We start from the raw sequence: 24,163 nt of genomic DNA, 5'->3' as shown, positions 1-24,163 counted from the left end.
CTCATCGATCCACAAACTGACTCCACATTTTTCAAAAAGTCTTCAGGATCAACATTTTTTCTTGTCAGATGTGAGGCGAGCCTTTATGTTCTCTTTGGTCCACAGTGGTTTTTACTCCCATGGTCAAGTCTCTTGCTTATTGTTGAATCATGAACTCTGACCTTAACTGAGACAACTGAGGCCTGCAAATCTTTAAATATTGTTCTGGGTTCTTCTGTGACTTCCTGGATAAGTTGTTGTACCTGCACTCTTGGAGTAATTTTGGTACTCTAGGCTGGCCGATCCTCGAAAGCTTCACGACTCTTCCAGATTTTCTTCCTTTGAGGATAATGGCTGTCTCCATGGTTCTCTGGGAGTCGCAACACTTTATTTAAGTGATTTCTTAATTTGCTAGCTCTGGCAGTAATCAGGCCTGGGTGTGGCTAGTGAAACTGTACTAAGTCTTCCCAAAAAAACATGCACGTATTATTATCCTCCACGTCAAATACCTGAAAACCTTTTGATGGTTACATCAACATTTAGAGAATAAATTCACAATAACAACACAACCGCTAGTTTATACAACTAATAATAGAAGTTCAAACTTTTAATGGGAATTCAGTCTTCATGGTGCTTCACTCCTTGCTTCAAAAACACCAAGTTTGAGCTAATCTTCTCAGTGATGACTCATTGTAGTGTGCAGCCCTCCAAACTTGTGTTTCAGCCAAGATGGGCATTAATACAACCATGAAGAATTTATGCTTCCCCCCCTCCAACAAAGAAAAAAGCTGAGATGATATAAAAACAGCATGACAGCTTATGATTACTTCTGATTTCTGAATAATAAGATCGAGGATGCTGAGGATAGTCACACCCGGAGAGGAGAGAAGAAGAGATCAGAGAGCAGAACACTAACAGGATCACTAACTTGTCACTTTGGTGAAATCAGCCTGAACAGAGCTCTGCATGAATAGAAATCTTCTTCCCAATCACTCTAATCCATGTGACATGCCCCGGCTGCACAAAGGGCATGAAAGATATGGATAATGTTTCCCATCATCCTTTCAATCCCAGGGCTTGTGGCAGACTTTTAAAGGTTCTAAGACAAAGCCCTGAAACCATCGACGGCTTAAGAGTATCAAGGCTTCGAGCCGCTTTCCAGTACCAGTGTTGCTGTCACAGTTTTGTTTCTTTCAGCTCACTTCTCTCTCTGTTTCTGTACTTACTTCCTCTCTGTCTTTCTTTCATGTGAACCTATCAACACAATCTATGACATGTTTCTCTCTGTCTCACTCTTGCATTTGCTCTAAAAGCAAAAAAACCCAACCTCTTGGTATCCCGGCGGTCCTTCCTGCTTGTTTGCTTCTCAGCTCACTCTGTCGCTCATTTGAAAATTGTAGCCTCACTTATGTCAGAGCATTTACTGCAAATGCAGCACACATAATGATTTGTTGTCACTCTGACGCGGTTATTTGAACTCGAGTATGTCAAATTAAAGGTTTCAGGTCAGATTTCTGTTTGAGTTTCCTCCCATAATCCACAGACACACAAATCATTTATATGTCTAATTGCTTGTTTTGTTGTCTGTCCATGGTGTGACTACACCGGCCTCAGTGACCATTTCTACACGACCACAACAATCCAGCTGAGATGTTTACAGGGCGGGAACAAGTCCACCCATAATCCAAGGTACAAAACACCTCCAGTTACAATGATTAACATAACAAGAAAATATTCTGTGGTCTGTTGCAGGTGAACACAAACTCTGTGTCTCTGATCAGCACGTCTGTCTATTACAAAAAGATATAAAAACCTGAGTCAGATATTTTTATGTCTCCACAAATGCCACCATTCAACACGGGATATTTTCAGCAACACAAAATCTGCTATTTGGCGGCATCTTTGTCGATACATGCCTAGACACCAGCCTAAATCTAGTTTGTCAGCTGAGCTGCACTAATTAGGCTAACCAACATTACTAGATCTCACATGTCAGAAAAATTATTTTTGCTAATGAATTGTGTGCTTTGAATTCTTCTTAGATCACTGAAAGTATTCTTGCTGATTGAAAACTAAAGTGTCAGTTTAATGGATTTTAATTGGGCTGCTTTTAACTGCATCAGTCAGCACATAAAATTGAGAATGATAAAAATGAGACTGTACTGTCAAATGACACAACAAGTGTATTGGTCATAGTGCCTTTTACAATAAAGTAAATAACTAAATAAGCATTACTGTTTTGATCTAGCTGGTAGGTGCTGTTGCTTAAAAACCTTAGAAATTGTCTGATTTTAGAAGACAGCAATGAAAAAACGTTATGTTTTTAACTGAAACAAGCAAACTAAAAAGTGCAGTTGTTCTGTGTTTTACTGGGCTTCACATGAATAACTCACTCCTATTTAGTTATAATGAAAACATGCAACATGCACTGTAATCTATAAATCAATCCAACATTGATTAATTTTGGAGGAAATGTCAAATAGTGCAGCAATATAAATTCTCCTCAGGCCTGTTTGTGTTGTCGACAGTAAATAAAATCCAAGTACATTTATTTCCAAAGATTTTAAAGCAAATAAATTGGATGAACTGCAAGTAAAAAACTAAATGGACACTGTTTAAGTGCCCATTAATGCAAATATCTGATCAACCTAAGTTCAAACTCAGCATGACAATGGAGAAACAGGGTGATTTAAGTGACTTTAAATTAGGGCTGTGCAATATGACCAAAATCTCATATCCCGATAGAAGACATTTATCGTCCTGACAACAATATATATTAAAAAATGTAACATTTTCTGTAAATTCTGTGAATCTCGGGCAACTCGACTTGTTTGAAGTGTTTTCAGCTGGCGTCGTGTACCTGGAGTCGAGTGTTTTGACCGATGCATGAAACTATACATTTTTAGGCATAACTTGTAACGGCTACCGTTTTCTTTGTGAGTATTTATTACACGGCGTGCTGCGGGGAAAAGCCTGTTCTAACGTTTGAATCTAAGCTTTATTTGGAGCACCTGACAGCTCTTTTTTGCTTCTCATTAGTAAACTCTCTCCATACTCTTTTACGTGACTCTTGCATAGGTGATCCGTGTCAGACTTTTCATAACCAAAGCATGCCCATGCTACAGAGGTAGCCCCTCGTTTAGAAATAAGGTCCTCAATTTGTTTTGACTGGTCTTTCTGTTTGTCATCGTTTCAGTTTATTTTGAAAAATCTCAACAGGGTCTTCCGCTTTATTGTGAAAGGTTTATGTGGAAAATAAACAAGCGGACGGCGGAGCAGTGTTTACCGTCGTTGTAAAAACAGTCGCTTATCCATCAGTAGTTTGGTTATTTTAAATATAAGAGAAAGAAAGAAGTTTAAGAAATAAATATAGCTAATACAGTGACCATCAAAACAATGAAAAAAATATTGCTGTAAACGGTTTATTTTGCGACACCACAAAACAAACGATAGCGTAATATAAAACGATAGACGTTTTCATATAGTCATCCGATACATATCGTTATATCGAACAGCCATACTTTAAATGTGCAGTGACTGCTGGTGCCAAACAGCTCCAGCTACTCTCAGGATTTGACAAACCGCTGGGATTTTCCTAAACAAACACGTCTAGGTAGTGCTGGGCGAGATGACAATATATATCGTGTCGATGATAGAAAAGTGTCTATTGTGCCATTTGTCTTCTATCATTTCTATCATTTCTAACCTAATTTTATAAATTATTACATGAAATATACCATTAAAAAGCCTGTGGCAAATATATTAGTGTTGTCTTCTCACTATACATACTCTTAACTTTATGCAAGAGAAAATAAAGTATGAAAAAATGATATTTTTCGCAAAGAAACTCCGTCTTGTGGTTTTGCGACATGGTGCTGCTTTACGTGCACCCGGATTTGCGACATGCTTTACGGTAACTCAAAACGATGGACGTGCGACAGGTTGCAGTTTCATGCCCGGACATGCAACAGGCAGAGACAGCTACACAGGCAGCCCAAGAGGAAGCACTTTTACCGAAAAGAGGGGGTACATCTGTGATTTGGTTACATTTTGGGTTCAACAGCACCAACACGGAGCAGAAGACGCCCATTTGCAAGCTATACTATAAAACTATTCCTGCACCCGATGGCAACACAACAAATCTCTCCTATCACCTACAGAAGGTCCACGAAAAAGAATGCTCAAGAATCCAGAAAATCCGAGCTAAACCAAGTTGTGGAACGACAGGAGCAAGTTGGGAAAAGAAAAACTATAGCTAGCCAAAGATACAGCAGTCTTTCACACAAGGCCCTTATAAGAAAACGTCCCAGCGCCATAAACAAATCACAGGAGCCGTCTCGTGTTACATTTGTAAAGGCATGGCCCCTGTTTATGTAGTTGAGAAGGACAGCTTTCGTGACCTCATCAAAGTCCTTATAAGTCGAGTTGCCTCGCTTATATGACGCATGCCGGGCCAAAGTAGAGACGGATGTTTGCAGTGTCGTGCATTATGCCTTGACGACTGACCTATGGACGAGCAGAGATACGCAGCCCTACATGAGCGTAACCATCCATGTCATTAACAAAGACTGCACCCTCTGCGCTCGCTGTTTACAGACTGCGTACTTTCCAGATGACCACGGGTCAGGTGGTATATCGTGATATATATCGTCATCGTGATATAAAATAATTCATATCGTGATAAATATTTTTTCCATATCGCCCAGCACTACGTCTAGGGTTTACAGAGAAGGGTCCGATAAAAAGAAAATATCAAGTGAGCGTCAGTTTTCTCGAAGAAAATACTCGTTGATGTCAGAGGTCAGAGTGCTTCCAACAGTAACTCAAAAGCATTCATTACAACCACAGCACGCAGAAGAGCACCTCACACAACATACTAAACCTTGAAGCTCATGAGGAGACGAGGAGAAGAATGCTACTTGTGTCAGGTAAGAACTGAGGAATTGTTGCCTGGTTTGATGTGTCTCAATTTCTCAATTGCTGTGACATTTGCATGGTAGGGTCAGAATTTAGTATAATCAACATGAAAACAAGCATCCATTCTGCCTTAGTATTGATGTATTTTATGGTTATTTTATAGTTTTTTTCTTAGTCTTTTATTTCTAAATCCCCTTAATCACGTAACAAAGCAACTAACTCAGCTTTGCCCTTTCTGAGCTCATGTATTACACTGATTATACCACTGCAAGCACAACTCATTTATTTGATAAATGAATGAGCTCATTTGAGGATTAGCACACACTTCTTTTTTTAAACAAGCAGTGCATCCGTTTTCTGAACCCTTAGGTAAACAGAGAGAAGCACAGGGAACACCGGGAAATAAATATCCTTACAAACAAAAGAAAATAACAGACAAACAAAACAAATAAATAAATAAGGACACGGTGGTGACAATTATATCCTTGCCCTTTGTCAATTCGTTTTGAAGTAACTGTGAGGCCTCACAGCAGAGCTGCTCATGCTCATTTAGCACAGTCTTTAACACTCGCTTTTTTCTGATTTAGCTCATTCAAGATGGCTTCTTAAGCCGTCAAACTATAACTAATCTTTACTTAACTAGGGAGAGAAGGAACAAACCACTTTCACCGTGTAACTATGGTAGCCCTGAAAGGTCAAGTTTCATTTATTTTTGTGCAGTAGGCTAGTAAGGTTTACACTACCTCACAACACTTTGGCCTTCGATCCACAGACTGTATATAAAATGGTCACTGCCAATTAGTTTTGACTCCACATTTTGACGCCTCATTGTCAGTCCTCTGAGTGACACAGTATTATCTTTTCATAGCCAGCATTGAGCATATTTGGATAAGAAGGTGAAGTTATCCACTAACGCCAGCAAGCTAGGTTAGCTAGCGACATCTCTTAATCCTGCAGGGGAACAGATACGCATACCTGCTAAGTAGTGCCCGGTAACAGATAAATAAAATGCTACAATATTAAATATCCCAGTTCAATGAGTGTTACTATTTGTCAGCTAATTGCATTTTAATGCTCTTAAAGGCACCAGCACCACAGTAACAGCCAAAGGTGTGAAACGCAAGGCCTACTAAACTACTGGCTGCAGCCCCCTGTTTGGCATACCGGCAATCGGCAGCAGTCGTGCCCCTAACTTTAAAGATTAACCGACTCCACACAGGTGAGAACTTAAAAGAATTTCCCCAACCTACATTTTTTTATGAAGGGAGACTGCCCATGTTTTTGTACGGGGCAATTAATATGCTGTTTAATATTAAGCTGGACATTTTTACAGATTCTGAGAGGTGGACTGAGATGGGCCTCAAGCAGCTGTTGGAACATCTGCAGTTTTTGGCACTAAGGTACACATTATTAGACAGCTTCATTATCTTGAGGGCACCGGGGTGCAAAAATGCTTTTTAATGCTGTAACATTTATTTTTACTTACAGAGGTGCTCGCTCTTGGACCCCTCCTCAAGTGGCCATTAGAGGAACTGCAGTTTCTGGCACTTTTGCAGTTGTTCCATTTTCCAGCCTTGTAGTTTGATGCTTGGTTATTTTTTGCAAAGAGATTCATACTACTTCTGATTCATGATGTGTTGGTGACTGTCATAAAGACTCAACAGAAACTACAGGAAGAGAACTGATGCATTTAGTGATCACTAACCATTTAAATTGGCACACTGTAACGGTACCTTTAGCTGGAGTTACAGTTTCTACTTCTATCTGTTACCATTTCCTGACAACTGTATTCCCGACTGGTCACAAGGGTTCAAAGTGCAGCAGCATGACCATTACTGCACACGCACCCACAAGTGCTGCATGTAGTCAGTGTTGCACATACTAAAAACAAATGTGTCACAGCCAAGATCATAACAACAGAAACAAGCCACAGTCACAGTGACAGCTATGTCATCCCGTGTCTGCTGTCACAATCACAGGCGGTGATGGTGAATGGTGAATCAACTCTCCTTCTTTCGAAATAAGTCGGTGCGGCCACAGCCTCCTCTCGCTGTAAGCAAAAGTGTGGCGAGGTAAAGCAAAACAACCCTCTAAGAAGTCTTATTGTGACTTTACGAATAAACCTAGACATCAGATGATGAACACACACATTTATGCTATAAAACACTCTCACCACTGCAATAATGTGTCAGCATGGAGGTGTAGTTAGGGGCACATGTCCGAATAGAATATTCAAGAGTTGAATCTGAGGCTCTACAGACTGACTGCTGCTCAAAGCACATCACACATGGTGGCACTCCAAATGAGCTCCTGGGCTCCCCCTGCATGCATATACTCTGTGAGTGTGTGTGTGTGTTTTCGTATGTGTGATTACGTTGTCAGGATTTCCACTTCAGAGGATAATGTGAATGAGTCATGGCTCACTCTTTTTCCTCTCGCTCCTTCTCTCTTTTTATCCAGAGGCAGACAGCGGAAAGCGAAAAGCTGCCATCCGAGTCACAGAGAGGTCTGCAGGAATAAAGACTCAAATAGTGTTTGTATTTTTAGCACAGAGTTTCCCAGAAACGCTCATCTCGTGGCAGCGATTTGGAATTTTGATGCTTTTAGTTTTGTGATTTAAATGTTGTGCAATATTTTGCAGTCTACACTATGAAGAAAGGAATAAAATTCTACCACTGGCAAAAAAAGCGCACCTCTCATTCCCCTCTCAAAATATTGATTTCTACAATAAAGTACCCCGAGGCTTACCACTTTGGGTATGTTTACAGCTTCCTCTCTGTGTCATTCTTCCCAAACACCACCTTTGGCATCTGCTCTAGCTCCCAGTCATTCTGCTGCTGCTCAGTGATGGAGAACTCATTTTCTTGATTCCAGATCACAAAACAAATCACAAATGTTTAAGTGAAGGAAATGCTAAACCCTTTGGTAACTTAGTTACTCCTACATGTGTTCATTCGGGGGGTTTTCTTTGTGGAAATACGGTTATTAAATAACAGTAATCTTTTCGCTACCTCAAAAGAACTGCTGCATTATAAATCCTGCATGCCCTACTAAAATAATCGAGATTTCAGCTGTAAAATTTACTTTTCAACTGATAAAGGCCATTTTCCATGCAGTCACCTCTGTGGCTTTGTAGAGGTGATGGCCAGTACAGGCAGAGGACCACAGATCCTCCCAGTTTAATGACTGTGTTGTTGGACGCCTACATTTCTGCCTTTTACCAAAAACGTTTAAAACTTCAGAATTGGTTAAATGACTACAGCTGTTGTTTCTTTTCCTTATTTTTTGTACATGTATGTATGTTATGCTAATGCGTTTGTGAATGCAGAGATCTCTGTTATGCACGGAAGCCCCACCCACTGGCTGTTCAGGCAGCCAATCAAAAGAAAGCTCTCCTTAACAGGAAAGGAAAAAAAAAAAAAAGCTGAAACAACTGGTTTCAGAAAAGCAGATGAACTGAGGACCCGACTGGTATAAGATCAAGGTTACGTTTAAAAATCGATGAGCGTAGGCGAGTCATTTTTCATGGTTCATGTAACATCTGCTCAGGAAAAAAATGCTTATTAAATACAAAACAAAAATGATTAGCTAACAGATAATGTCGCGTTAACACTGGTTTGTTTTGGGGGGGTTTTATTACTAGATTAGAAGTGAAGTAATGAGAAGCTTCTCTTTTCTAATGTATTTCCTGCAGCCGGGACGCTGCACTAATTAAAACTCATTCATTATTTAAGCAACCTACTCCAAGCCAGCTAGTTAAGTTTAGGCACCAAAACTACTTAGTTTGATTTAGGAACTATTGTGGTTTGGGTTAAAATATGCCCGTGTACAACATTAACCTTCACACTGCAGAGCTTCAAAGTATCTAGACAACACCAGTTTTTACCAATTCTCTGCAGATTTTAAGGTCCAAGCGATTAACTAAATAGTTAAAAAAAAAATACAGCAAATTTACCTTATGGTGATCTCTTGGGGCATCGTCTTAGTAACATCATGTATTGATCTCTGATTAATGTTTGCATTATTATTATTAACTTTACAAAACTTTACATTGTGAATATGTTACACCTATGTTTAAAATAAAACTGATGATGTGACATCATAATGTAAGTTCAATTATGTCTCTGTTATGTTAGAAAAACACATCACATTTACAATATTCTACTTTTTTTGCAACATTACAGAAGAGTCTCTGTGCAGACTGGTTACTTCACTGGTTACTTTACTATTACTATTACTATTTACTATTACTTTATTATTACTACTAATACTATTATCAATATTTGTTGATTTAACAATACAATACAATATTTTGGATGATATATTTTTCTTTTAGACATGAAACAAACAGATTTCCCCCACATTTTTATGTGGACTGGATTTTGTTGGATTACCATCTGCCCGACTCTGCTTGCAGTGAGTTCTATGGATGGCAAAATATTCCCCCACATGGGTGTTTATCCCACCTGTCCTTTTCCATTTTTCATTCATCAGGCCATGACAAATCCAGGTACCGATAGATCAATAAATAGCTAATACCTTTCAATAACAGCTCACCGATAGGTTGGTCAGACTCTACATAGAGCAATGTTGTCACGACTGTCACGACTTACACACAGACTGGTTACTTTGCAAGAACATGACTGATGGAGGAGCAATGTTGTCACGACTTACAACATTTGACCAGATTGACTTTTTAACAAGCAGTTCTGTTTACTTTAGTTTCTTAAAATGCAACAAGAATCATATAAACAAAGTTTGTTTGTTTTTTTCATCAACTTTAGTCTCATGCTCTAACCCTCTGCTGCACAGATTCAAAGTACAACTCACATAACACAAGCAAAAGTCACAGGCAGGTATGACAGTGCTGATCCCAGACTGCTGTCGAACCGTGCCTCCTCCCTCCTGGGGGCAAACGATAGCAGTACAGTCCCCTGCCATCCCGGCCCTGCCTCTGATGCATCACCTGTGACAGCTGTCAGTCACTGCATCAGGAAGGGGAAATCCGATATACCAGATGGATAGCAAAGACTATTTTTTAATGCTCATTTCCCACGTCAGCCTCCCTCTAAGCATGTAAAAACACAAAGGAATAACTTTTAAAAAAAACACGGGGGAAGGCAGGGGGAGAGGAGAGGTATGTCACTGTGACAGACACAGAGAGAGAGGGTGAAGCAGCATCTCCAGCTAATGTGACAGCCCTCTAATTATATGATGAAGCTTCAATGTGGGGTCAGAGGGGGGTTATTGCTCTTTGTCTCCTACCTACACAAACTGGAGACACACTCCTGTGAATTTGCTCATCGGGGGTGGTGCTGGTTGAAAGCTGCATGATAGCAGGAGTGTGGGGACAGTTACCATGGCAACTGCCGAGAGCCAATTGGGACCACTTGACTGAGTTGACTGACAGTTGCTGTATTGCGTTGTTTTTGCACCCGACTCAACGAGCGGAGGGATGCCATCGGTGCTGAGATACGCGTGTCGCTCACCTTCCCCACCTTCGTTTTTCTCACCTCCACTCTCGGGTCTCAGCCTCCCCTTCCCTTTGATCTATTTTCTTCCACCCCTCCGTCCTTTTCCCACTTCCCCTCTTCATCTCCCCCCTCCTATTTTTAAATGAACAAACACATTCCTAGTGCCGGATTCAGAGGCCGCGTCCCGGACAGTGTGTTACCTCTACAACGCAGCAGCAAAACCCCTTGGGAACCTTGCAAGCCTGTCCAATGTTACAGAAATAAATTGGGTTTTTAGCCCACTCGATGAGGGCAGAGAGAGGAGAGGAGAGGAGAGGAGAGGAGAGGAGAGAGCACTACACCGGGAAAAACACAGGTGTTGAGTGAAAGAGTTACATACTGAGAAAAAAAGAAAAACAGCAATCCATCTAATTATCTGTCCCAAACTGTGAAAGCAGCAGCAAGCGGAAGCTTTTGTGTGTGTGTGTGTGTGTGTGTGTGTGTTTCAGACTGTGTCTTAATCTGCTCTATTTCTGTCGTTTGGACTCTATTTGCAGTCCAGGCTTAACCACGGGCACAGAGAAAGAGAGAAAAGTTGAGAGGGAGAGTGTGAAAAGAGGAGAGGGGTTTAAAAGCCACAGAACATGGAGGTGCAGAGAGCAGCGGCGGCGCAGCGGTGGCTCAAGCTGGAGCTCTGAGGCTAAGATTTTCTTTTTCTGTAAATGATGCCATCATCTCACCCCACGTTTTCTGTTCAAATTTTCAATTTTGGAGCCAAAAACAGGAAATCCAAGCAACCTTGTGAATCAGTATTTACGCTTGACTTGCAGTTTTTGTTTTTTTCTTCAGTCAGTCTAATTGTCTAATTAACTTAAGAGTTTAAATGTCATTTTGGATGAAGACTACTGTAAATTTAGACAAAATATTGAACTTTTTGTCATGTTGTCATCATCATTTTTCAGATTAATATTATTTTTGCTGTTGTCGCCTCTCGTAGTTGGTGCATGAGCACATTTTGGCTGTCAGTTATTGGTAACACATTCAACAAAGAGATTTTTCCACTCTACATTTCAAACGTGGTTTCATGTAAAAATAACAATTAACAGTTTCCTACCATCCAGTATTTAAAAAAAAAACGCCAGCTTTAACAGTCCCATGTTATCACACATTTCCATGACACCTTACAGTGCAGAGTAATCGCTTAACCCGTGTGCAGAGTGTGCCTTATGTCAGCCTCATTATGTTGACTTTACGGTCAATTACATGACATGATGTGACAGCGGAGTGAATGTCTTTTTCCAGGACAGGGACTCCTGGAAAAAGACTGAAATCCCGCTGTATAAATGAGGAAGCAGCTCCTTTGAGCTATACCGAATGCCCTAAACTATATATAAGTATACTTAAAACAGTGCTCCGCTTCAAATGAGGAGGCTAGATTAACTGCTCCACCTCCAAATATTCCTGCTGTGATTCAAATGAATTGTATTTCTGAGATTCATTCGTTTGAGATTAGCATCCACACCACTGTGCAGAAACTGTTTACACATTAGTGTTACTGGTTTTCTAGATAAGTACTGTTTTCCACCTTCCTTAATTACAACTTCCCATTATGTGGAGAGAGGCGTTGCCATGTTAAAACGATAGTTACTGGTCTTCTCTGGAAGTCAGAGAGTCTGGTTGGGAGCATCTTTTGGCATTGATGGCGCCTTTATAGACATACAAGCTGCCATTTCACCTGTACCATCAGAGACGTAGTTATTCTCCACTGTAGTCTGGAGGACACAGTGTCCATATTTTCTAAACAGAAGTTCAAATTCCAATTCGACTAACCGCTGATGAGTTTTCCACTTTGCTCAGTCATTTTAAACAAACTTTGGCTGAGCCGAGCAGCATTTCTGGATGTTCACATAGGGCTTCTATTCTAATGTGCAGTCGTGGCTGCATGGTGACCTGTGTTCTCAAAGTGTTCCTGAGCCCATGCAATGGCTTCCATGACACAATCACGTCTGTCTTTAATGCAGTGCTACTTGAGGCCCTGAAGATGATGATCATCAAATACCGATTTTCAGCCTTGACACTTGCAAACAGAGATTTCTCCAGATTTTTATGCTTTGATCATATTATGTAATGCATATAATAAGACATTCAAAGTTTTCACAATTTTACAGTGAGAAACATTAGTGCAAATTCTTTTTCCAAAATTAGTTACTTCTCTAAATTAAACTAAACTAAACTCTAAAACTCTAAAAAACTCGAAATCTCTAAGATGCCCCTCTCATACAACGTCATGTTACTCACCCATTGCAAATTAACCTAAGGAGTTGCAATGCATTCTTCTTTTTAGAGATACATTGCTGCCATCAAATTCAAAATGGTGGCAATTAGAAAGGGAAGTTTTAAATGTCTGGCTGACTAGTCTCAAATATCCCCACTAAACTGTTTTTTCTGTAAAAATAACTGTCACCTGCTCAGATGCAGAACACAAGCACGTCTTATTCTGTCTCCACTTTTCTAACCTCACCTGCACTCAGCTGAGCTTTTACAGATCTTGAAATATTCTCCAGTCCTTAAATCATTACTCTTCATCCTTACTGCAGTATTCTTTATTTCCAAGTCTCCTGTTCTCATGGGCGATCGGTTTCTCTCACTGAGAGTCCTGAGCATTAATTCCTGCTGTTTACTCCTTCTTTTCTCCCCAATGCTCTCCCTCTCTCCTTTCTGTCGTTCTCTAGGTTTGACCATGACCTGAATAGGCTTTGTGCAAACTACACCATCTCACTGAACTAGTTACAGTTACACACATGTAGACACGCACAAAACCACACAGGACATCCTGTGTATGGTCCAGTGATTTTCCAGTTCAGCTACTCCCGATGTACACTGCCTCACTGATGAACAACCTGTACTCATATGCACAAATGAACAGGAACTTCCCAATTACTGTATTAATACTTCAGATTTAACAACTCTTCATACATCAGCTTAATAACACACACAGGCAAGTCTGCGATACCGAGACAGCACTACTGTAAGGGTGCAAATCTAGACAGTTCTTGTCTTAAAGAGTCTGCTATAAATACATGAGAACAGTACCGTACACAATTCAATCATGATTGCATAATCAGTACCAAAAATGGCTACTGAAGAATAGAGGTGGGTTTGGGAAGTCTTTACACTTGCGTACAAACATTAGGTTGTCTATGCATGGAAAAACAAGGAAACTCCACAAGGAAAAACGATTACTACTAATCCTGGCATATTAAAGGAGATCTATCGTGCTTTTTCTTTGACTCTGTCATGCATTTACAGTTACCGTGGCTAATACTCATCTTAGTTTTGAACAGTAACCAACAAGTAACCACTGAGTCAAAAGCTGAGTCAGGCTTGAGGTTACTCTAAATGCTCTGTTTCACTGTTTTCTTCCCCATCTTGGCCTTGCATTATGTCATAGAGATAGAGGGCATCTAAGGCACAGAGCTCAGGCTGTGAGCACAGATGCCCTGCCCATCTGCTCAGTCATCCAATCAAAAGAAGGCTGGCTAAAAAAGTCTCAAAACTACAAAAGATGAATAAGAATTTCTTAAACTCTGAAATATGGCTCACAATAAAACTAAACTGAGCAAGACAGGACCTGTTCAAGCAAGCATACCAACAGCTAGAAGGAGCAATAAATGGCCTGTAGTTGTATAGCGCTTTACTTAGCCCCTATGGACCCCAAAGCGCTTTACATTACATCCAGTCATTCACCCATTCACACACATATTCACACACTGGTGATGGCAGCTACATTGTAGCCACAGCCGCCCTGGGGCGCACTGACAGAGGCGAAGCTGCCAGACACTCTGACCACCACCAGTAGGCAACGGGTGAAGTATCTTACCCAAGGACACAACGACCGAGTCTGTCAGAGCCGGGGCTCGAACCAGCAACCTTCCGATTACAAGACGAGCTGCCAACTCTTGAGCCACGATCGCTTAATTGTTCTCTACGGGTTTAACATCAGTTTTCTTATAAATGCAAAAGCAATTTATATATATTATATATACACTGGCACAAATGGAATCAAATGTAACACTTAACAAATAGAAATGCTAAAAATAAATCAGAAAGTGATTCCAAAAGAAGAGAGAATTCTTCTTTTTCCTGTAAGTGCAGACCTGCCAACCCTGAGCCGGAAAAGGCACCGGGAGCTGTGAGCTGCTAAAAGACTCGAGTGTTTATGCTGCGGGAAACCTTTTCACCTCGCTGGGAGTGCTCTCATTAAATGTTAATACCAAAAATAATGCTTAATGGAGCTTTAAGGGCTTGTACCGAGAAGTGAATTCTCCTATTATCACAAGACTGCTGACCGAGAGGAAGGCTTTGCAATTTTTTTTCTCCCAAACAGTCTATTTAAAAATGAATCTGTAAAATCATGGGGTTTCCATCACCCCAGGATTCACTTACTGAGTTTATGCGTGTGTGCGAGTGTGTGGCCACGCTTAGCAACAGACCAGGAATATTCTTGGAAACACGTGGAGCGAGAGGAAACAACTGAGCATGCTCAGCCGCTCTCAACAGGTCGCTGAGCACCGAGCTACACGTACCTGCTTCTTGGCTAGCTCTCCTTTGTGCCCACCCCTCATTTTTACTGATTTATCCAAAAAAATTTTCATTTGTTACAGAGCGTGAAGTAAAGCACATGCTGGCACAATCAATCCCCCCCCCACTCACGGTTTCTCCCTCCCACACACACACACACACATATATTGAAGGAGAGCATCAGCAGCTTGTATTCTCTCTCTGCTTCTCTAGGAGGGCTGCCCTAATTCTTCCTGACAAGGGCTGGGAGAGCCAAGAGAACATCTCAACACACACAAACACGCGTGCCGAAATGTGCCACGCCACTATCACTCACGCACAGCACACAGCTACACATCTGTGCTAGTGGCATTTTACCTTAATCGCCTTTGTCACCGCTTTCAGTGCAGTTTAGTCCAACTCGGCTAGCTTCCTCCATCAACACATGTCACTGGCCAACGTATGACCGCAACTGCTAAAAAGGAACGAAGGTCAAATGTCTTCATCCAATTGAGAGCCGCCGAGCGTGACGTGCTTAGTCTGATAATATATATTAGTTTTAGATCTTTACGGTGCCGTGTTGTGTTACCATACAGCAGATGATAACCGAGGCTCGATCAGATAGAAATTCCTTGTGCTTGTGTGACGTGTTAGTGTGTTTGCGACTGATTAGCAGTGTGTAATTAGAGGCTACCCGGAGCTGGTGTGGGGGATAAGAGTGAGGAAGTGAGGAGGATAGAGGCATTTCTCTTTCTTTGTGCGGTGCCAACCTTCTTCCTTTCTCGTGTGTGTGCATGTTAGCTTCTGCCTGCTTGCAGTGCTATCAGTGGGGGAGAGAGACTTGTGTTTGTGCATGTGAGAGAAGACATGCTTGGATGTGCAGGCTGAAGCTAGGGGCTTCTACATGAGGGAGACAGACAGGGAGAGCGGCAACATCCCTGAAGGAATTCAAGCAGCCTCTATGCTATGTGACCAGGATAGAGATGACTTCATTAGGCCAGTCAGTTTCTCTCTCCCTCCCCCTCCTTCTGTCTTTGCCTTCCCCTAGCTGTACATAAAGCTGCGAGGGAGCTCTACTGTATGTCAAGTAATCTTACTTGTCAAATAGTCCAAATCTGGGTCGCAATAGCAATCTGAAAGCTTGGCTTGTTGTGTTTTTGTGAGACAGCGTGGAAAAAAAATCCCAATCTGATATAGCCACTTCTCTATCCAGATATCAAACACACAAAATGTCAAAAAAATCTAATTGGCCGGGCAGATTCCACGGGAGATGTTGTGATTTGTTTTATTTTACCTTTATGTCTCACAGGACAGGAGGCGACTGACATCGGTGTGGAAATAAAATGTCAGAGCATCAAATGTGACTGAATTTTATATGTGTGTGCTGAAAATGTCATCAGCTGTCTGACTGATGGAGGGGGGGGGGCACAAGGCAGCACAAATGCCTGCAAGAGTGTGTGGGCAGGCGCGACTGGTTAAACACTTTGAAATGCATGTGTGCACATACAGTGTGTGTAATGTAGGTGTCAGCCCATATGGAGTCCTTCAGCTGAATGGCTCCATATGGGCTTTTTTTCTGTACATCTAGCTGATGGATGACTTTGCTCTTCTCTACTGTTCTTTGATGGAGCATTGAGTCTGTGCTTTTATTGCCTGTGTCGACCAGAAGGTCAACAGGTCTTACTGCATAGGTCGTACTGAGACTTAGTCTCCACTAAATAATTTCAGGAAAATTACATCTTGATGAAAACAATCTGATATAAAATGTCTAAAGAACAGCTAGAAGCATGCGAAACAGTGTAAACATCAAGTATAGAGTCAGCCGAGTCCATAAAGTCAAGCTCAGCTACAGTCCCAGCAGATGAGCTGATTACTGTGATCTGCTGTATATAAAAAAGAAAAGCTCGGTACATGTTAACATTTTCATCTCAGTTCCAGTTTTGAATGGATAAAATTATTGCTGTTTTGTTCTCTTTTTTAAAAAAAAATATATTTTTAATATATTTAATATATAGCTACTGGTTCATCTGGTTTTATAAATCAAGTGCACCAATTTTCCTTTACAGTGGTGCAGAACATATTGCCTCTTATAGGAAGGGGCCAGCAGGGCGAGCAAAGGCGAACTCACAGTTTAAGTAAATGGAGGCACTAATCGGCAAACTCCATCTAGAAGAAGCAAAAGGTATCTGCAGTAAAACGTGTTGCCTGAGGCTGCATTTCATTTCCAGATCTTTCAGTAGCACTCAACTAAGGCCTTATCAGGGTGTTAGCTTCACTTATCCACTGCAACTACCCTGCTGGTTTATGACCATTCACAAGTTCACAGCCACCTAGGCCTTGTGTTGCCTCCGTCTCCCCCAGCAAACATCTTGTGGTGCAGGCTGTAGACTGGCAGACAATGGTGCTAGTACTTATGAAATGGGCTTTAAGTCTGTACTTAATAGCTTAGACTATAGAAAACTCTGTGGCCCCCAGCACTTCTTAATTATCATTTTTTTATTTAAACTTTATTTAAAGTTTAAGTAAATCCCCAAGAAACAGAAACTATATCAAGTATTTAAATTGTTTATTATAAACCTGCCTACAGTTGCAGCTCATCTGCAAGCCACTTTGGAACCCACCCCCACCCCAGCTCTCGTTTCACATGCTTCTAATGTTAACAGTGTTACATCTGTTATGCACATGGATGGACACTGAGATCCCAGAGCCACAGCAAGACAATGTTAGCTTTGCTTTATCATAATAAATACCCTGACACTAAATATGATAGAAAACAACTGAATATGGTGAAAACAATTTTAGACATCCCTGCTAGGAAAACACAACAAATATAAATTCCTGCAGAATGAAATCCCTTAAACCGCAAGGTCATGGCAGATGGCTGCTCCACCCCGATCCTTCCTGTTAAAAGGGAGTTTTTTCTTCCTACTGACGCCAAGTGCTTGTTATAGGAGGATCAGTTGATTTGGGGGTTTTACTCTATTGTTTTAGGGTGTTTACCTTACAATATAAAGGTAAACTGTTGTTGTCATTTAGTGATAATAATAAATAAAACTGATAAATAAAACTGAACTAAATTAAAATGACAATCTTCCTTTCACTTAAGTGATCCTGACTGAACCCGCTTTTTCACAACTCCAAAGTGACTTTCCATCATTTATTCCCGAGTCCATCAGTGACTCAGGAATAAATAATGTAATCTTACAGCAAGTTGCTGGTGTTAAAGGTATGCGTGTCCTTGAGTCCATGTTTTATCACCTCCATTTAAAATAACACCACAGCTGTCCAACCTTGAGGGTCGGGCCATCATGTACGCTTATTTTCCCTTCACTTATTACTTCTGCATGCAGCAGTCAAGTAGTACATATCTGCTTTCTGTTTTTAATAGTGTGTGTGTGTGTGTGTGTGTGTGTGTGTGTGTGTGTGTGTGTGTGTGTGTGTGTGTGTGTGTGTGTGTGTAGCCCTTGACATCTGTCAGTGACTTCTCTTCACCGTCTCCATCAGATCTTTATCAATGCATTTCTTCACCCTTTAGCTTTCCAGCCAGATTGATGGTGCAGAGGGATTGTATTAGCGTGCAGCTTGCATGTTGTGTACAGTACAAATAGACACACACATGTTGCGGCACTTTGCGCATACGCACCCGTCGACTTGCATAGCAAAAAATAAATAAAAACAAAACCACAAACTAAACACCCACAGTGAGCAAACAACAGAAGAACCAAGGTCGATAGTAATTTCCACAGAGTGCATAAATCTTTACTGACTTGAAAGCTCAAACCTGATTACAGAAAAGCACTTTGGCCTATAGCTTGCATATGAGACACTCTCTCGGATGTATATTAACACACTGCGAGAGCAGCTCAGAAAATACTCAGAAAACAGAGCCGGGGTACAACAGAGAAGACAAAAGCATTACTTTCCAGTAGCACAGAAAGGGTTTCTTCAATACAGCTTTGTCTCAGTGATTGCCACCACCACTGTGTTCTCATCCAAAATCATTTGCGCTCCCCGCTGTTGAGAACCGCATGTAAACAGACGAGGGGAGAAAAAGTGATCGGCTGCTGCGTCACTACACACACACAGTCTTTTGTGCTTTTTGCCAGCATTGAACCAGCGCACAGCAGGCAATTCCATCTTCCCTTCAAAGTGATGGTTGTCAGCGACGTCTTCAATAAGAGCACTATTATGCGAGCTCTATGGGGCCAAAAAGGTCAACGCAATCACTTCCCATAGAAGGAGTGGGTGTGAGCACCCTGAAAATAGATAGCCAAGAGGGTCGTGACTTGTGATGTTAAAGGCTGGTAAGTGGTTCACGAGTAGCGCTCGGAGCAAAATAGTAAGCCGGGTGGTAAAATATTTTCCTGCAGCAAGAGAAACAGCAACCCACCTTTGTCCACAACAGCAAGAGAAGCACAGGTATAACTAATGATAGTAAAAGCGATGGAGACATTTAAAAAATATATATACCTGAATCCACCTGTGCACTTCCTGTTATGACAGGTCAAAAGATCTTCAGGACTTTAAGAGGGGCTTTAAAGGCGCCGCATGCAATCCAAAGCATGTGTCTTCAGGCGGTGTTACATTTTAGCTACACTTTATCTCAACAAATACCTTCACACTAAAATCTTTGATGATAACATTCTCATCATGAACGATAACAATTTCAGACGTCACTGCCAGGAATCCACAACAGAGGAACACATGAGTTTACATCTTAACATTAGTCATCCTTTCTCTGGGGGGGGGGGGGGGTGGTGTTGATGACCAAGAATGCGTTCATGATGGCTCAACTTTGCAAACTCTTGTGTGTCCAACCTACATTCTCCCAACCTACTTTTCATCCTTTTCTTGGCAGTGTCCCAATAACTCCAAGTGTCTTCCCTCTGCTTGCTTGTGATTCAATTAATTCACTCTTCGCTCCGTGTCAAAGCCTTGTTTCGTGTTATTTGCCCTCTCGCAAACGCTTTGTGATCAAGAACACACAGTGTTGGGGAGTAACGGAATACATGTACCGCCGTTACGTATTTAAAATACAAAATATGAGTAACTGCATTCCGTTACAGTTACCATTTAAAAAGGTGGTATTTAGAATGCAGTTACTTTGTTGAAATAAATGGATTACATGGCGGTATTTTCCTGTTTCATATTGTGGCGGGTCAGGACTGTTTGGGTTTGGTTTGACAGCTATGCTCTGTTGTTCCAGGCGGCAGCGTTACGGTTGCCATGGTTACAGGGTGACGCTCTCTCTCTGCGACTGTGTGTTTCCTGGGTGTTGTTGTTGTTGTGCTAAGCTAATAGACAGAATGCTACAGGCATAGCCCTAAAGAAAGTAGCCTCATGGGCAGTGTAGTCCGTGCTGCAGGGAGAATGGACTGGCATACCCGTTATGTGTCTGTGAGCGCGGGGAGGGAGAAAAAGGAGAGTGGAAAAGTAGTTATCGTAGCAGAAACGGGAGCTGGAAGCATGTAAATATAATAATAACCACTGCAGCCAAGAAGAGTGCCTGACGAGCCCAGCTGTAAGTAAGCTATTAAGACTCGACTGTACACCGTGTTCGTGTTTTCCTCCGAAACAATAAGTTCCGTTGGAGCAGCCTTTCAACGCCTCTCTCTGTCTCAAACTTGACCCAGACAACAAAGTAAAGCTATTTTTCGGCTACAAACCCAACACAGAACCGACGTATTAGCCAGAAGTCCCTTTACTATGGAGCCGCAGACCTTCAGTAACAGTAATAAATCACAGCAATAGTACATCCATGCAGTTGTAAAAAGCATGATAATATATTAAGTAATCCAAAGTATTCAGAATACGTTACTCTCATTGAGTAACGTAACGGAATACGTTTTCTGTTGGGGCATGTATTCTGTAATCTGTAGTGGAATACATTTTAAAAGTAACCTTCCCAACACTGACAACACAATGTGCTAATAAGGAGACCGAAATCAATCCGTTTTCCTTGCCTTGGGAAAAGATTACTGCAGACTGGAACACAATATTCATCTTTTTCAATCTTGGTGAAAGTTCAATAAAATATTTGGGTTGTCCTAAATCATCATTGAAAACTTTTAAAAAAAGAACCACAAGGCTTAGCAACAGAGTAACCTGTATGTTTCACGATAGAAAAGGATTAAACCTGGAGAAGGTAAATGGTGAGGTGGTCTACAACTTCTGAGGAATGGAAATGTGGACCTTACTTTTATATTTATTGCTTAATGTGACGGTAAAATGCAAACTGCACAACTGCTGGTAACAAAGTGACAGTGACACAATACAAGCAATGGCACAGAGAGCATGCTGACACTAAGCCAGTAGTGAAGAGCTGACAATGATGTTAAAGCTCACTTCTAGCACTGTAGTCTTCACTTTTTCCTATACCTGTTTCTACAGCAGAATCACTATGGCGATGCTGGGAAGTGCTCTTTGGGCTGGTTTCAGACTCCGGTGGCTTTGTGTTTGTACTGCACTGAAATAAGCACCTCATGTGTCCTCATTAATATAGGAATTTGTGTTTTTGTGTGGTAATGCAAACTGGTAATTCTGCAACAATGTATCTCAGGCCTCTTTACAGAGTAATCTAAAAGTAATCTAACGAGCAGTGTATCAAATTACAAACATCATTTAACACTCCCACTATACGACTAACAAAAAGACTAATCTTTTCATAGCATTCATTCCAGCCAGAGAAGTGCCAGATAAAAGTGGTAGCGCTAATGCAAGATTGTCAAAGATCAAAACAGTATTTCAGCGTACGCCTGCAGTAGGCTGCTCTTTTACCGCTGCTTTACTGTCCTTTCATATACACAGCTATAGATAACACATTGTCCTAACATTGTAACACTGTGACTAAGCAGAACTGAGTTTGCAAAGCCATTTCATTCTGCATCAAGTCTATGCATATGAACAGTGTTGGGACTAACGCGTTATTAAGTAACGCGTTACAGTAACTACTAGAGATGGCACGATACCACTTTTTTATGTCCGATACCGATACCGATATCATAAATTTGGATATCTGCCGATACCGATATGAATCCGATATAGTGTTTTTTAATCAACAAAACTGTTTTTTAAATATCTTGCTGCATTTTGTATAAGTTCATACTCAAGTTTAAAACAACAACTACACTAAAGCTATTCTGTTATACCTGTATGCAAAAAAAATTTTTTCATAGTTCAGCAATACTGATCAATCTAATAAACTTAAACCTACACCATCCTCCCTATTCTGGTATTTTAAAGAGTACTTAGCATATATATTAAGCAACCTAACTAATAGAGTTCCAACTCCCAGCAACAATAAAAATAAATAAATAAAAAATAGGGAACCACCCCTCACGCTCCACCTCATGATGCTTAATCGACGTAATCAACCTTAATTTGATGCAGTGTGAAAAAAAAATGCACAGAAATCAATTATTTTTCAAGAAATATTAAATAGATTCAACATCTTTCTTCAACAAAATTGCAGACTGCACAGATGGTACCTTCCCAAAGGAAAAAGTACTATAGCTTACTAGGGTATATATATTAGACTTAATAGTTACTATATACAGTAATGGACTTCTATTCATTTTACATCAAATTAAAACTTTGGGTGTCAGATAATTATTTATTAAAAGCTAGACATTTTAAATGAGAATAAGAAAGAAAAGTATGTCTTTGTGCCCCCTTTTCCCTGTTCATGCCCTATCGGCCCCCCTGGCTAAACTTTGCTAGATCCGCCCCTGCACAGTTACCAGCGTCAGCTACGTAGAAAAAGATCCTCGAGTAGAAAGTAATATTAAATAAATTCTAACAACAGCTTATCAAGCTTAAACGTGCTGCTGTTGTTCAGCCGCTGGTTTCCTCTTTCTGGTGCAAAGTGGGCCAAAAGCAAACTAGAGACACGGACTCGCGACAGAAAAGCCGATCAGCTGATCGTTAAGCAGTTTCATGATTGAAGTAGCAGCAGGAGAGGCAGTCGCTTGTTAAGCTTAACGCAGGAATGCTTTACAAACATTCAGAGATGGACTTACACACTTGCTTTACTTCTCTCGGGATAACTTTATCGGAGATGAAATGCCGGGTTGCTAGCGAAGCTCCACATGCTATCCAGACCACCGACAGGTCCCGCATGCCACAGCCGCTCTATCACGTGATGCATACTGCTCCAACGTGCTAACGTTCTGAGGTGAGTTACGGGGTGTTGCAAGTTTTGTGAGGTGCTTTCGTGATATTTAATGGATCGGATTACATTTTTTATTTTTCTCCGATATCCGATCCAGTAATTTAGGTCAGTATCGGACCGATACCGATACGTAATATCGGATCGGTCCATCTCTAGTAACTACGTTATTATTGCGGTAACGAGCACGGTAACTAGTTATTATGCCAAAACCGGGAACGCGTTACTCGTTACTGGGATTTAGATAGGCTCGTTATTCGTTACTTCGTGTCGTGGCTATAGCGGAGCTTCCACAGATTCAATAACATTAGCAAGTGGTGGAAGCCAGCAGGTGGATGAAGGAAAAGGGAGGCAAGAGGAGAGACCCGAAGCGGCCGCTGGTCCGAGAGTGTCAGGTGAACTGAACTTCAGGTAAGAAGTTATAACCTGCAGTCCATCTGGGTCAGATATAAACCAAGTTTAGTTGGAGTTTATTTTCGTTATGCTGACTTTTTCGTACTGCGTGCTAGCTAGCATGACGAAGTTTCTATAAAGCTGGGTGGGTGCTATGTTACTGATGTTGAACTTTATTTTGTTCATAAGGTTAATTATTAGAGTTGCCAACCGTCCCGTAAAAAACGGAATCGTCTCGTATTCAGAGAAAATATCATGCGTTTCGTATTGAGGTGAAAAGGAACACAGTTTGTCCCGGACTTCAGCTAGAATAGAAAAAGACACAAAGCTGGAGTTTTTCTGCGTCTTTACGCTGTCAGCTGCCTCTTCTTCTCTCATTCTCTCCCCCTCCCTCCCCTGTTTCTACTTCAATCATGAAACTGATCAATGATCAGCTGATCAGCTTTTCTCTCTTGTTTATTTATCGCCCACTTTGCGCCAGAAAGAGGAAACCAGCGGATGTCGCGGTAAACAACAGCAGCACTTTTAAGCTTGATCAGCTGTTGTTAGAATTTATTTAATATTAATTTCTAGTATCAGCTGATGTTTGCTGGAGCCACAGCTGTAAAGCTGCTGGTCATGATATCGGTTTGGTTATGTGATGAGAGGGAAACATGAAGATGAAACCAGGAGATGTCCTTACTGAATCATCAGA

General features: G+C 41.1%; 1 protein-coding gene across 1 annotated transcript in view; it reads right to left on the bottom strand.

Annotated features, from left to right (window-relative positions):
- LOC308399566 (copine-8) overlaps window positions 1-24,163 on the bottom strand; it is a 107,532-nt gene that overhangs the window by 73,649 nt on the left and 9,720 nt on the right. The window lies entirely within an intron of this gene.

This window comes from Rhamphochromis sp. 'chilingali', assembly GCF_963969265.1.
Source record: "Rhamphochromis sp. 'chilingali' genome assembly, chromosome: 7".
NCBI lineage: Eukaryota > Metazoa > Chordata > Actinopteri > Cichliformes > Cichlidae > Rhamphochromis > Rhamphochromis sp. 'chilingali'.
The sequence above is the reverse complement of the archived record's forward strand: the minus strand, read 5'-3'. Positions and strand labels throughout refer to the sequence as shown.